The sequence below is a fragment of the Manis javanica genome, chromosome 2, assembly GCF_040802235.1.
Source record: "Manis javanica isolate MJ-LG chromosome 2, MJ_LKY, whole genome shotgun sequence".
Taxonomy (NCBI): Eukaryota; Metazoa; Chordata; class Mammalia; order Pholidota; family Manidae; genus Manis; species Manis javanica.
In genome coordinates, this window is record NC_133157.1 from 174974122 (window position 1) to 174989712 (window position 15591).

Here is a 15591-nt window from a genome sequence, read left to right on the forward strand (position 1 = left end):
TGACCAAGGTAAAAACTACCTATCCCAAAGTGGGGTAGGTGCAAGACTGGCCCAAAGGTTACAGAGTGGCGTGGCACAGATGCCAATGATGGCCAATGGGGTGCATATATACAGCAGTGTAGTGCCCTCTCTATGAGCCCCTTAAGTGGAGAACTCCAACGCTTATTGGGGCCAGTGATGTATACCAGTGGAAAGAAGGAAGAACTTGCTTTTGGGCCATGGGTAGCAAGAGCCCTCATCAAGAGGGGAAAGCCCCTATACCTGAAGATGCTTGGTATATAGATGGCTCTAGTTGTGGGCAGCTCCCAAAGTGGTGGGATGTAGCTCTCCATCCTAAGACTGAGACAATATGGATAGAGGATGGAGAGGGGAAGAGCAGCCAATAGGCTGAGTTGCAGGCAGTATAGCTCATGATCACACAGGAGCCCTCCCCTATAGTTGTCTGCACTGACAGATGGACCATCTATCTGGACTTGACTGTGTGGCTGCCTTCATGGTACCATGCCAACTGGATTGTAGGTCACCAGTCCCTTTGGGGGCAAGAGTTGTGGGAATACCTATGGGCCTCTGGTCAGACTAAGACACTCATCATATATCGTGTAACTGGCCATTTGTCTTTAGCATCCTCAGAGAATGATGAAGAAGACACATTGGCCCAGGTGTGTTGGCTAGAAGGAAAGCCTGCCTCTAATGTAACCCAATAGTTACATCAGCATTTGTTGCACGTGGGGCAAAAGACAATGTGGGCTGTAGCCCGTCAGTGGACCTTGCCGTTGACCTTTGAAGAAGTCAGCAGAGCCCGGAAGGAGTGCCTTGTGTGCTCTAAGAGGGACTTACACTGACTCCCACAGAAATATAGGAAAATAATTAATGGGCCAATACCCCTTTATCAGGTGGCAGATAGACTATATTGGGCCTCTGCCCATATCAGAAGGATATCGTTATGCCATGACTTGTGTGGATACAGCTACTGGAATGTTGGTTGCTTTACCTGCATGTCATGCAGATCAGCAAACAACCAAAAGGGGCCTAGAGCATCTCTTTGCAGCCTATGGCTAGTCGCAGGTGATTGAGAGCAATCAAGGAACCCACTTTACTGGACATGCATTACAAGAATGGATGCAGCAATTAGGAATAAAGTGGAAGTTTTATGTACCATATAACCCTACTGGCGCAGGCATGATAGAGAGGTACAGTTTGTTAAAATCTGGCCTGAAGTCGGACAGCAGTAGTATACAGGGCTGATCAGTTCATTTATGGACAGTGCTGCAGCATTTGAATGAGAAGCCCAAAAAGGAGCCTTGAGCCCTGTGGATATGCTAATGCGCATTGCTGCCTCTCCTATACAACTGTATTTGCAAACCAAAGAGGAGTTATTGAAACCAGGATATGGCCAGCAGAGTAACATCCTGCTGCCAGCCCCTACTGCATTAAACCCCGGAGACACTGTTGAGTGGACATGGTCCTGGACATTTTGACACATGGACCAGCAATAGCTGGCACTTCTGGCACCTTGGGGAAAAGGCCTGGAAGCTGGCCTCCTGTCTGTTCCTGGAGTAACAGCAGAGCAGCCCCCAAAGATCATGGTAGTGTACCCAAAAATCCAATAGGTAAGAGCATCTTACGGAGAAGTTTTGTTTTATCTTTATGACTAGTGCATGTATATCCCATAGCCCTATATATTGACCCATCTGTAATGTTAGTGTTGTTAAAACACGTATCTTATCACCCTTAAGGTTATTGTCTTCTGCAGTCCCTGTGGCCTGGATGTGCCCCCTGGCTGCAGTTGCTGCAAGGTGATTACTCTAAACTCCCTCCCTTTTGACTACTGACTGCCTGTGGAATGAGCAAGCTATGGACTTACTCTGCATAGGACTTTGAACCTAGCTGAATCCTCCAGCTTGAGGATTATCATGATTTTATTGTTGTTGCTATAGTATGTTATTAGTCTGGTTACAATGATCCAGTTTTCTCACATAGGGACAGACCATTGCTGAAGATGGAGAATGAGTAGACTGTGAGGTGAGATTTCTAGAGGGGTGGGCTTTGAGTAAAATTGCAATATTCCCAGAATCTCTCACCTGGCCTTAGTGTATCTCCATATCAATAGCTCTTTCAAAGAGGTGAAGAGAAGCAGTATCTCCATATCAATAGGTAATTATAAGAGCAAGCGATGGCATATCTGGACCAGAGAGGTTGGGTGGGGTCCCTTCTTCTGCAGCTGAGTTGCACGAGACATGGGAGTGCAAAAGTGGATGACTGCTTATAAGCAATAAACAGGTTTCTCCCACTTTATTTCTTCCTCTGACTGATTTAAGTTTCAAAGTATTTTGAACTGGGATTTTCCCTGCAGAGTTACAGGTCACTTTGGCTGATTTGGCAGAATGATTTCCTTGTGACTGTAGGACTGCAGGCCTCAGCTTCTTTCTCTCAGCTAGAGATTATTCCCTGCCACATGAGTCCGAACACAGCCCCTTACTTCTTCAAAGCCAGCAAGGGAGAAAGTCTACAGGGTAAGCCTGCTAGCAAGATGGAGTTTTACATACAACTTGATCACAGAAGTACTATCCTCTCACATTTGCCATATACCCTTGGCTAGGAACTAGTCACAACTCCTACTCACACAGAAGTACAAGGGATTATGCAAGGATGTGAACACCAGGAGTTGGAAAAATGGGGATCATCTTTAAGTCTGTACTCCAAAATCTGCCCTTTGGCCCCCAGTGACTTATATCCCTTTCACATGCAAAATACATTCATCCCCTTCCTAAAGTTCCTATTATAGCATTCTTTTATGGCCTAACAACATAATTGCAAAAGCTAAACTTTCCTCATCTAAATCAGGCCCAAATGAAGATAATAGCCCTGCATATAATTCATTGTAGATAGGTCCTGATATACATTCCTTTCCATCTGTGGACCTGTGAAACTAAAAACTAAGTTATCTGCCACCTATATGCTCCAACTAAAATCTCTTTTCTGTGACGTAGAGATTAAGCCAATCCTGTTCACTGATTTATCTTCAAATGAGCATTATACCTAACTCAGTAGATGCTTAATAAATATTGCTGAACAATGAATATACAATTGAAATCTCAGCAAGCACACAGACTTAATCCTGAAGAACCCAGACCAAGAAAGTGAGGTTTGAATCTGAGAGCAAACAATTAGAACTAGAAAACAGTAGGTTGAACATGAAACAAAGGAAGGAAGGGAGAAAGCAGGGAAAAGTGAGAGGGAGGAAGAAAGACAAAGAAATAGAGACAGATAGAAGGACAAGCATATATGATCAGAAGAAGACCAATGTAAAAGAGGATTCCACTGCATCAGACACTTAAGTCATTTCATTAATCCACTCAATAAGCATTTATATGGACCTATTATAATGCTAAAAATTGTGATACCAGAGATGCAATCAATAGTGAATATGCTAGAGTTCCTGCCTTCAAAGAACTTACAGTCTAGTGGGAGAGACACAATACAAGATAAGAAATTGTAAAATGAATAAACGTAGGGTCAATGAAAACACATGAGAAAAATAACTACTCTTCATTTGGAGATATCTGAGGAATTGTGCCAGGGGATATGATGTCTATGCATAAACTTAAAGATCACATAATAGTAATTTAACACGGCTCCATGGATTACGCTGGAAAAGAGAAAATGAGGTTCCAGGAAGTGAAGAAAAATCCATACTAAAACCCCAGTAGTAGAACAAAGCATAGCACATTCAGGAAATTTAAAGAAGAGCTGGAGTGTAAAGTTAATTGAAGAAAAGTCCCAAGAGTGAGGCTGGATATTTGATAAAAGGGGACTAGATCATGACATGAAATTCAGACTTTGTTTTGAGAACAGTGGAGAGCCATTAAAGAATTTCAAATAAGAAAATAAATCAAATCTATGCTTTAGAAAGATCACTCTAACTTCAGTGTGCAAAATCAGCTAGAGTGGGAAAGATCTAAAGATGGACAGATTAGCTAGGAAGAAGCTATTTCTGGAGAGTAAGACATGGAGGAGGCTAGAAAGGTAGAGTCAAAGAGCACAGAGGAAAGATTTGAGCAGTGCTGGGGGAGTAGAGTAAATGGATAGCAGGAGTCAGGGATTGGTTACATGTTGGGGAGGAGGATGAGAGAGGAGATACATATGGGTCCCAGTTTCTGTTTTTTAAAAGTGGGTGGATAGTGGTACCATTTCCTGAGCTAGCAAATAAAGCAAGAGAAGAGGTTGTGGGCTGGATTAGATGGAGGTATATAAAAGAGTACAAGTCCTGAGAATAAAGGAAAAATGAATTGTGAATGAGAGTAAGTGAAAAACGTTAACAAACGTTAACATGTGTCTAAAGCAATCTGCAGATTCAAAGCAATCCCTATCTAAATACCAACAGCATTCTTCAATGAACTAGAGCAAATAGTTCTAAAATTTATATGGAACCACAAAAGACCCTGAATAGCCAAAGCAAACCTGAGAAGGAAGAATAAAGCGGGGGGGATCTTGCTTCCCAACTACAAGCTCTACTACAGAGCCACAGTAATCAAGACAATTTGGTACTGGCACAAAAACAGAACCATAGACTAATGGAACAGACTAGAGGGCCCAGATATAAACCCAAGCACAAATTGTCAATTAATATATGATAAAGGAGCAATGGACATACAATGAGGAAATGACAGCCTCTTCAACAGCTGGTATAGGCAAACTGGACAGCTACATGTAAGAGAATGAAACTGGATTATTGTCTAACTCCATACACAAAAGTAAACTCAAAATGAATCAAAGACCTGAATGTAAGTCATGAAACCATAAAACTATTAGAAGACAACATAGGCAAAAATATCCAGAATATAAACATGAGCAACTTTTTCCTGAATGCATCTCCTCAGGCAAGGGAAACAAAAGCAAAAATGAACTACATCAGCAAAATGGGACTACATCAAACTAAAAAGCTTCTGTACAGCAAAGGACACCATTAGCAAAACAAAAAGGCATTCTACAGTACGGGAGACTATATCTGTAAATGACATATCTGACAAGGGGTTAACATTCAAAATATATAAAGAACTCACACACCTCAACAACCAAAAAGCAAATAACCTGAATAAAAAATGGGTCAAGAATATGAAAAGACAATTCTCCAAAGAAGAAATTCAGATGGCCAACAGACACATGAAAAGATGCTCCACATCACTAATCATCAGGGAAATGCAAACTAAAACCACGATGAGATATCACCTCACACCAGTTAGAATGGCCAGCATTGAAAAGACTAAGAACAACAAATTCTGGCATGGATGCAGAGAAAGGGGAACCCTCCTACAGTGCTAATGGGAATATAAATTTGTTCAACCATTGTGGAAAGCAATATGGAAGTTCCTCCAAAAACTAAAAATAGAAATACGGTATGACCCAGGATTTCCTCTTCTAGGAATTTACCCAAAGAATATAATTTCTCAGATTCAAAAAAGACATATGCCCCCCTATGTTTATTGCAGCACTATTTACAATAGCCAAGATATGGAAGCGACATAAGTGTCCATCAGTACATGAATGGATAAATAAGATATGGTACATAAACACAATGGAATACTATTCAGACACAAGAAAGAAACAAATCCCACCATCTGAAACAACATGGATGGAGCTGGAGGACATTATGCTCAGTGAAATAAGCCAGGCAGAGAAAGACAAGTACCAAATGATTTCCCTCATCTGTGGAGTATAACAACAAAGCAAAACTGAAGGAACAAATCAGCAGCATACTCACAAACTCCAAGAAGGGACTAGTGGGTACCAAAGGGGAAGGTGGGGGAGGGCAGGTTGAGTGGGAGGGAGAAGAGGATTGAGGGATAGTATGTTTAGTATACATGGTGCTGGGGGGGCGATCATGGGTAAGACAGTGTAGCACAGAGAAGACAAGTAGTGACTCTGTGGCATCTTATTACACTGATGGACAGTGACTGTAGGGGTGGTACTTGATAATATGGGTGAATGTAGTAACTACATTGTTTTTCATGTGAGACCTTCCTAACAGTGTATATCAATAATACCTTAATAAAAAATTGTATAAAAATGTTAACATGTGGAAAGCAAACAGTGGGGTGGCAACTAACTTAGTAGGTAGAAGGAAGTTGAAATCCAGGCTCTTACATTGGAAACAATATTGAGAAGCAAGCTTTTCTCTGTAGATCACTGGGGACTTGGAACTTGAGACAGTAGGCATATTGATTGGCCATAGTGAGGTATGGAGCTGTGAATTAGCTGAAAAATCTGTATATATAGTAATCAGATGTCCTTCTTCCTTCCTTCTCATCCTGGTCAGCCTTCCCCAGAATACCAGATGTTTAGTCTCTGGGAAACTAATCCTTAGGAACTCTGGACTGGAGATACCTCAAACAATGGAGTATCATGATGCTGAAGTAAAAAGAGAAGGATTAGGGGCAAACACATTTCTGAATAGTAATTTGTTACAAACTTTCCAACAGTATTTTAAGTAATACAGAATAACAATTAGATAGAAATCTAAATTTGCCTAATAAAAGACTGTTGTATCATTCAGGAAATCACTCTCATATAATATTTGTCTGTTATTTATAAGAAGGAAGAAAAATATAAAACTATAAAGGTTTTGCAACACTGACATACCTTGGGGCAATGTTCTTCACTTTGCTAGTGATGTGACGGAAAGAAAATAAGGCATTAATGTTGGAAACAGCATCTCTACAACAAGACCTCCTAACAAATTGTTTTAGGATCATCAACAGTAAAAAAAAAAAGATCAGCAGGGACATGAGTCTTCAGAAAATGTGGATCTCCTTGAATTCCTTCTCTCTCCAGTGGAAGATTCTCCAAATGAAAGGACCTGGGCAGTTCTTGAATCTGAAGGCATTGGCTGGGAAGATGGGTGCCAAACTGGAGTCTCATCCTGCTCTTCTGTAAGAGCTGCGCTGTCCTCTCCGTGTTAGAGTCCTTGCCGCATGACATCTCCCGGACACTCCAAGGCAAGATGGGGAGATCCCAAAGCCTGCCACACCCCCATTTTCCCAACACTACCTCAGAAGTATGTAAAATGCCTCTTTGCGTTTCCTACTACGTGGAATCTAGATGGCCCAAATAACCTGTCCAATCTGATTGCTTCACCCTTTGCTTCTCCACTCCTGACCCAAATCAGCAACACAATGAAATTCTTTTCTAATATCACCGGACAGACTTGAACCTCTGCTGTTAGCTCTGTGCTCTTGAGTGATTCAGTCATAATTCTTGTACCTTGCTGCTTTACCTCACAGACTGGAAATAGAAGCCTCATTTTTCATAATGGAATTCCAACTCCTATCCTTGGATGAAGTACTCTTTTCTTTTAGTTTAAATACTTGTTTTCTTGGCTACCTCCCAGTTTTTTCTTCATCATTCCTCTTAGATTTTTCCTCTGTTCCACTGTTTTCCTTTACCTCAATTGATCCTATAGGCAGCTCTTTGTAGTTTTTTCTTATTCCTAATCATATGCTTCTGAAATTATATGCTCATGAAAAGCCATACATACAAAAGCACTCATTCTCGGATGTCAGTTGCACTGTTACCATAGAGACATATCAGTTTCCTATCAAGTGAGGGAGATGAATAGTGGCTTATGAATATTTATTTGATTTTATATTTGATTATTCCATTTTTAACATCTGCAGTGAAAAAATGGATGTTTTGTTTTCAATATCTTTTCAGTTGAAATTTTTCCTTTCAAAGATAGCCGCTCATTCCCATTCAAAAAAAAAAATGCAATGAAATTGTCTAGTGTTATTTGGAACATTGTCTTAATGAGTTAGTTTCTAAATACATTGATAAAGAGTTAATACATATGAAATTTTGGGGTACCACTGAGTATTGTTCTACATTGTATATTTTTTAAACAGTATGAGAATTATACATTATTATAAAGGTCTCCTCTAATTAATCACAAGCTGTATGTGCCTGTTACTTACTTAACATAATTCCTGTGATTCATGTGGATGAAAAAATATCACTAAATTACAGTACTTGAGTAATATTCACCAATTCTTGAGGAGATCTTATTCCTTCACATTTCTGGATCACTTTTCAGTTTTGTAGCAATTTCACATATGTGACAGGGTAGGATCATTCAACATGCTTTATTACAGAAACAAATGTTTTGCTCATCTTTCTTTTCTGTACTGCATTAGAAAGACAGAATGTATTCATTTCCCCAAAGTTCCTAAAAGTGTTTGAAATTTGAGCTTTTCTTGAATTCAAAGAAATGAAACCAGTTTTTTGTTTTATACTAATTCTAACTCTGAGTTTAATGGAGCATCAAAGCCTTCATGAAAGCAAATGAAAATAGAGTGTTTTGGTGGGGAAGAGAGCTCATGTGATAAATGGAGAGTACAGTGAGGCAATCAGAGAAAAGCAAGTTTTTTAATGATTAGATGGGGTCCTGGCAATCTGAGGATGAAATGCCTTGACTCATTAAAAAGCAGATGAATAGACTCAGCTAAGAACCACAGTAAATGTATTCTTTAGGTATGGGAATGGATTTGCCTATTGACTGACCAGCAGAAGGGATGACTTTAGATGGTCCCTAGAACATTTTCAGACTCAATATCCCAGAACACTCATAAACCCATAGAGGAGTGCCTAGCACCAGTAGGAGAATGGGAGTGAGGAAATCCCTTACCAGTATTTAAAGGTCAAACTGAATAAGCTTTGGGCCTTTGTGCTGGGATAGAAACCCTAGGTCTGGAACACTGTGTTGACAATTTATTATCTCACTGAGCCTCAGAAGAGCACAGCTCACTGTGATCTCCTTTAACCAAATTCTGTGAGTTTTTTGTAACTCAACTCAATTCTACTGCTCCAAGGACTTGTACTTACTATGTTTTATATATGATCTTTTACACTTGAATTTTCTTCTAGAGGATATATAACAGCTGTGATAACTAAAAAATCTAGGACATATAATTTCTTTAGGCACAGGCTGATCAAGAGGTCCCAAAGATGTTGCCAGGACTTGGTCACTTTGTTTCTTGGTTTAGCACTACTCTGAGTTGACATCATTCTTGGGCTTTACATGTTTACCAATTAATTAAAATTTTATCAAAAATAGAATATATGTGAAAGATGGTGGTGTGAGAGGTGAGACAGAGGCTTCCTCCTAAAACCACATACAATACGAAAATATAATTACTACAACTAATCCTGAAAAAGCAATAGGAAAGAGGGCTGCGCCAGACTGCATACACCTAGAGAAAAGAATAAACCTCACAGAACAGGGTAAGGTACCAAAGCCATGGCCCACTGGCACCCAAGCCCTTCCCCCAAACTAGCCCACTGAGGGGAGGAAGAGAAACGGAGCGGGGAGGGAGTGGAGGCATGGGAGTGCTGAACACCTAACTCTGGTGATCTGCTCTGGGAGTACAGACCTATATTTCATGGTGTTTTCATAGTGCTCTCATGATTAGGGGTTTGAAAAACTAAGAGAGGCAGAATACCTGGAGAGACTGAGAATTTTGCTCCTTGTGGAAAGCAGGGATCCATATCCAGCTGCTCTGGGACAAAAGAAAGGCAGGCAGTCTGAGAGACTTTCCTAACAGCAAGAGGGCTACTAAAGGGGCAAGGATTACACAGAGCTTACTGCTCAGGAGAAAGGACAAGTAAAGAAAATTGTCTAGGTGCACTTTGCCCAGCAGGTTGGGAACTTTCACGATCTTCAGGTTCTCCAGCAGCCTGGCTGGCTACACAGCTTCAAGGCTCCCCTCCATGATATGCAGCCTACTGGGCCTTTCTCCTGGCCAGCCCCACCTGGCTCACAAACCAGCAAATCCTACCCTGCTGTTAGGCCAGCCAGAGGGAAGCCCCATCTACAGCAGCTACAAATGCAAAACATACAGGCTTATACTTGTGCGCTGCCTACTGGTTCTAGCAGTGGAGACAGGCATAGCAGCTGGGAAGCAGGAAACAGCTCTTTCCTCCCCACAGGCACCAACACCACTCCCCTGCAAACCCTGACATTGCTTCAGGGGCTGAGCAGCTCCAGACAGTAGACCTCTGGGCACTAGAGGGTGCCACATACAAATATGAAATGTCAAAGGAAGCTGGTTCAAAGCAAAATTATGAATAAAACACCAGAGAAAGATTCAAATGAAATAGACCTCATGAATCTCCCCGAAAGAGATTTCAAAATAAAAATAATTAACATGCTCATGGAGGTTCAGAAAAATATTCAAGAACTCAGGAAATAATTCTGGTCCAAGATCCACTCATTATGGAACACGGTATGAGAAATGAAACATACATTGGAAGGTTTTAAAGGCAGATTAGATGTGGTGGAAGAGATGATAAATGAAATGTAAAATAGAGAAGAGGATACAAAGAAGCTGAGGCAGAGAGAGAGAAAAAAGACCTCAAAGAATGAAAGAATATTGAAAGAACTGTGTAACCAATCCAAATGGAACAATATTTGCATTATAGGGGTTCCTTCTCTTCTACCAGCAGTAGAAGAGAGAGAAAAAAGGATAGAAAGTGTCTTTGGGGACGTAATTGCTGAAAACTTCCCAAATCTGAGGAAGAAGACAGTATCTCAGGCCATGGAGATGCACAGATCTCCCAACACAAGGAAACCAAGGAAGACAACAAGAAGACATACAGTAATTATAATGGCAAAGATAAAAGATAAGGACAGACTATAAAAAGCATCCAGAGAGAGAAATAAGATCATATACAAAGGAAAGCCCATCAGGGTATCATCAGACTTCTCAGCAGAAACCTTACAGGCCAGAAGGGAGTGGCATGATGTATTTAATGCAATGAAGCAGAGGACCTGGAACCAAGGTTAATTTATCCAGCAAGATTATCATTTAAATTTGAAGGAGGGATTAAATAAATTCCAGATCAGCAAAAGCTGAGAGAATTTACCTCTCACAAATCATCTCTACAGTGTATTTTGGAGGGACTGCTATAGATGGACTTGTTCCTAAGGTTTAATAGCTGTCACCACAGGAAATAAAACCAGAGTAAAGAAAGTAGAACAGTTAATTACTAAGCAAATATAAAATTAAATCAACTATCCCCAAAGTCAATCAAGGGATAGACAAAGAGTATAGAATATGATATCTAATATATAAACAATGGAAAAGGAAGAAAAAGGAGGAGAAAAAAAGAACCTTTAAATGGTGTTTGTAATAGCATACTAACTGAGTTAAGATAGACTCTTAGACAGTAAGGAAGTCAACCTTGAACCTTTGGTAACCACGATCTAAAGCCTGCAATGGCAATAAGTATATACCTATCAATAATCACCCTAAATATAAATGGTCTCAAGGCACCGATCAAAAGACATAGAGTTACTGAATGGACAAGACCCATTTATATGCTGCCTACAAGAGACTCACTTTAAACCGAAAGACAAAAACAGAAGAAAAGTGAAGGGATGGAAAAATATATTTCATGCAACTAATAGGGAGAAAAAAGCAGGAGTTGCAGTACCTGTCCCAGACAAAATAGATTTCAAAACAAAGTCTCAGGAGACAAAGAAGGACATTACAAAAGGAAAAATCTGTAAATCCAACAAGAAGATGTAACCGTTATATGTACCTATGCATCCAACACAAGAGTACCTATGTATGTGAAACAAATACTAACAGAATTATAAGGGGAAATAGAATGCAATGCATTCATTCTAGGAGACTTCAACACTTCACTCACTCCAAAGGACAGATGAGCCAGACAGAAAATAAGTAAGGAAACAGAGGCACTGAACAACACATTAGCACAGATGGACCTAACAGACATCTACAGAACTGTACACCCAAAAGGAATAGAATACACATTCTTCTCAAGTGCACATGGAACATTTTCAAGAATAGATCATATACTAGGCCAGAAAAAGAGCCTCAGTAAATTCAAAAATATTGAAATTGTACCAAGCAGTTTCTCAGACCACAAAGGTATGAAACTAGAAATAAATTATGTGAAGAAAATGAAAAATCCCACAAACACATGGAGGCTTCACAACATGCTCCTAAATAACCAATGGATCAATGATCAAATAAAAAGAGGGATCAAACAATATATGGAGACAAATGACAACAATAATTCAACATCACAAAGCCTGTGGGATGCAGCAAAGGCCGTTCTAAGAGAAAAGTATATTGCAATACAGGCCTACATCAGGAAAGAAGAACAATCCTATATGAACAGTCTAAACTCACAGTTAATGAAACTAGAAAAAGAAGAACAAATGAGGCCCAAAGTCAGTAGAAAGAGGGACATAATAAAGATTAGAGCAGAAATAAAAAAAATTGAGAAGAATAAAAAAATAGAAAGAATCATTGAAAGCAAGAGTTGGGTCTTCAAAGAAACAGACAAAATAGATAAACCCCTAGCCAGACGTATCAAGAAAAAAAAGAGAGTCTACACACATAAATAGAATCAGAAATGAGAAAGGAAAAATCACTATGGACATGACAGAAATACAAAGAATTATGAGAGAATACTATGAAAAATTATACGGGGACAAACTGGATAACCTAGAAGAAATGGACAACTTTCCATAAAAATACAACCTTCCAAGACTCAGAAAGAAACAGAAAATCTGAACAGACCAATTACCAGCAATGAAATTGAATTGGTAATCAAAAAACTACCTAAGAACAAAATCCCGGGACCATATAGCTTCACCACTGAATTTGAGCAAACATCTAGTGAAGATCTAATAGCCATCCTCCTTAAGTTTTCCAAAAAAGTAGAAGAGGGAAAAACTCCCAAACTCATTCTATGAGGCCAGCATCACTCTAATACCAAAACCAGGCAAAGACAACACAAGAAAGAAAATTACAGACCAGTATCCCTGATGAACATAGATGCAAAATATTAGCAAACTGAATTCAAAAATACATCAAAAAGATCATCCATCATAATCAAGTAGGACTTATTCCAGGGATGTAAGCATGGTACAACATTCGAAAATCCATCAACATCATCCATCACATCAACAAAAAGGACAAAAACCACATGATCATCTCCATAGATGCTGAAAAAGCATTTGACAAAATTCAACATACATTCATGATAAAATCTCTCAACAAAACAGGTATAGAGGCCAAGTACCTCAACATAATAAAGGTCATATATGACAAACCCACAGCCAACATCATAATTAACTGCAAGAAGCTGAAAGCTTTTCCTTTAAGATCTGGAACAAGACAAAGATGCCCACTCTCCCCACTTCTATTTAACATAGTAATAGAGGTCCTAGCCACAGCCATCAGACAACACAAAGAAATAAAAGGCATCCAGATTGGCAAGGAAGAAGTCAAACTGTCCCTGTTTGCAGATGACATGATATTGTACATAAAAACCATAAAGAATCCACCCAAAACTACTAGATCTAATATCTGAATTCAGCAAAGTTAGAGGATACAAAATTAATACACAGAAATCTGCTGCATACCTATACACTAATGATGAACTAGCAGAAAGTGAGATCAGGAAAACAATTTAATTCACAATTGCATCAAAAAGAATAAAATACCCAGGAATAAACCTAACTAAGGAAGTGAAAGACCTATACTCTGAAAATGACAAGACACTCATGAGAGAAACTAAAGAAGATAACAATAAATGGAAACACATCTCATGCCCATGGATAGGAAGAATTAATACTGTCAAAATGACAATCCTGCCTAAAGCAATCTACAGATTCAATGCAATCCCTATCAAAATACCTACAGCATTCTTCATTGAACTATAGCAAATCGTTCTAAAATTCATATGGAACCAAAAAAGCACCTGAATAGCCAAAGCAATCTTGAGAAGGAAGAATAAAGTTGTGGAGATTATATTCCCCAACTTCAAGCACTACTACAAAGCCACAGTAATCAAGACAATTTGGTACTGACACAAGAACAGAACGATAGACCAATGGAACAGACTAGAGGGCCCAGATATAAACCCAAGCATATATGGTCCGATAAAGGAGCCATGACATGCAACAGGGAAATGACAGCCTCTTCAACAGCTGGTGCTGGCAAAACTGGACAGCTACATGCAAGAGAATGAAACTGGATTATTGTTTAACCCAATACAGAAAAGTAAACTAGAAATGGATCAAAGACCTGAATGTAAGTAATGAAACCATAAAACTCTTAGAAGACAACATATGAAAAAATCTCCTGAATATAAACATGAGCAACTTCTTCCTGAACTCATCTCCTTGAGAAAGGGAAACAAAAGCAAAAATGAACAAACGGGACTATGTCAAACTAAAACTTTCTGTACAGCAAAGAACACCATTGACAGAACAGAAAGGCATCCTACAGTATGGGAGAATATATTTGTAAATGACATATCTGACAAGGGGTTAACATCCAAAATGTATAGAGAACTTGCATGCTCGATACCCAAAAAGCAAATAACCTGATTAAAAAACGGGCAGAGGATATGAAGAGACAATTCTCCAAAGAAGAAATTCAGACGGCCAACAGACACATGAAAAGATGCTCCACATCACTAATCATCAGGGAATGCAAATTAAAACCATCACTTCACACCAGTAAGGATGGCTAGCATTGAAAAGACTAAGAACAACAAGTGCTGTCAAGGATGTGGAGAAAGGGGAACCCTCCTACACTGCTGGTGGGAATGCAAGCTAGTTCAACCATTGTGGAAAGCAATATGGAAGTTCCTCCAAAAACAAAAAATAGAAATACCATTTGACATGGGTATCCCATTCCTTGGAATTTACCCTAAGAATACAACTTCTCAGATTCAAAAAGACATATACATCCCTATGTTTATTGCAGCACTATTTACAATAGCCAAGAAATGGAAGCAACCTAAGTGTCCATCAATAGATGAATGGATAAAAAGATGTGGTACATATACACAATGGAATACTATGCAGCCTTAAGAAAGAAACAAATCCTACCATTTGCAACAACATGGATGGAGCTGGAAGACATTATGCTCAGTGAAATAAGCCAGGTGGAGAAGGACAAGTACCAAATGATTTCCCTCATTTGTGGTGTATAGCAATGAAGCAAAACTGAAGGAACCAACAGCAGCAGACTCAAAGACTCCAAGAAGGGACTAGTGGTTCTCAAAGGGGAGGGGTGTGGGAGGGTGGGTGGAGAGGGAGGGAGAAGGGGATTGAGGGATTTTATGTTTAGCACACACGGTGTGAGTGTTCACAGGGAAGACAGTGTAGCACAGAGAAGGCAAACAGTGGATCTGTGGCATCCTACTACACTAATGGACAGTGACTGCAATGGGGTATGGGTGAGGACTTGATAATTTGGGTAAATGTAGTAATCACATTGTTTTTTCATGTAAAACCTTCATAATAGTGTACCTCAATAATACCTTAATAAAAAATATAGAATATACATTATTTTCAATAGTTCAAAAGTCCCAGGCCTTTTGGGATCACCTGCTTTTCACTGAATGGATCACTATTATGTGATTTTTATTTTTTTATTGGCCAGGCTTGACATACATAGTTAGCCCTGGAGCATGGGGATGGAGGCAGCACCTTCAGAAGCACATGGACTGAGAGCAAGGAAGAGTCTGGTCCCCTGCAATAGTAATGAGGTA

At 39.5% G+C, this 15591-nt stretch overlaps 1 pseudogene; it reads right to left on the bottom strand.

Annotated features, from left to right (window-relative positions):
• LOC140847953 (prefoldin subunit 4 pseudogene) overlaps positions 1–13955 on the bottom strand; it is a 76292-nt pseudogene extending 62337 nt beyond the window's left edge.
• Between the last annotated feature and the right edge of the window lie 1636 nt (positions 13956–15591).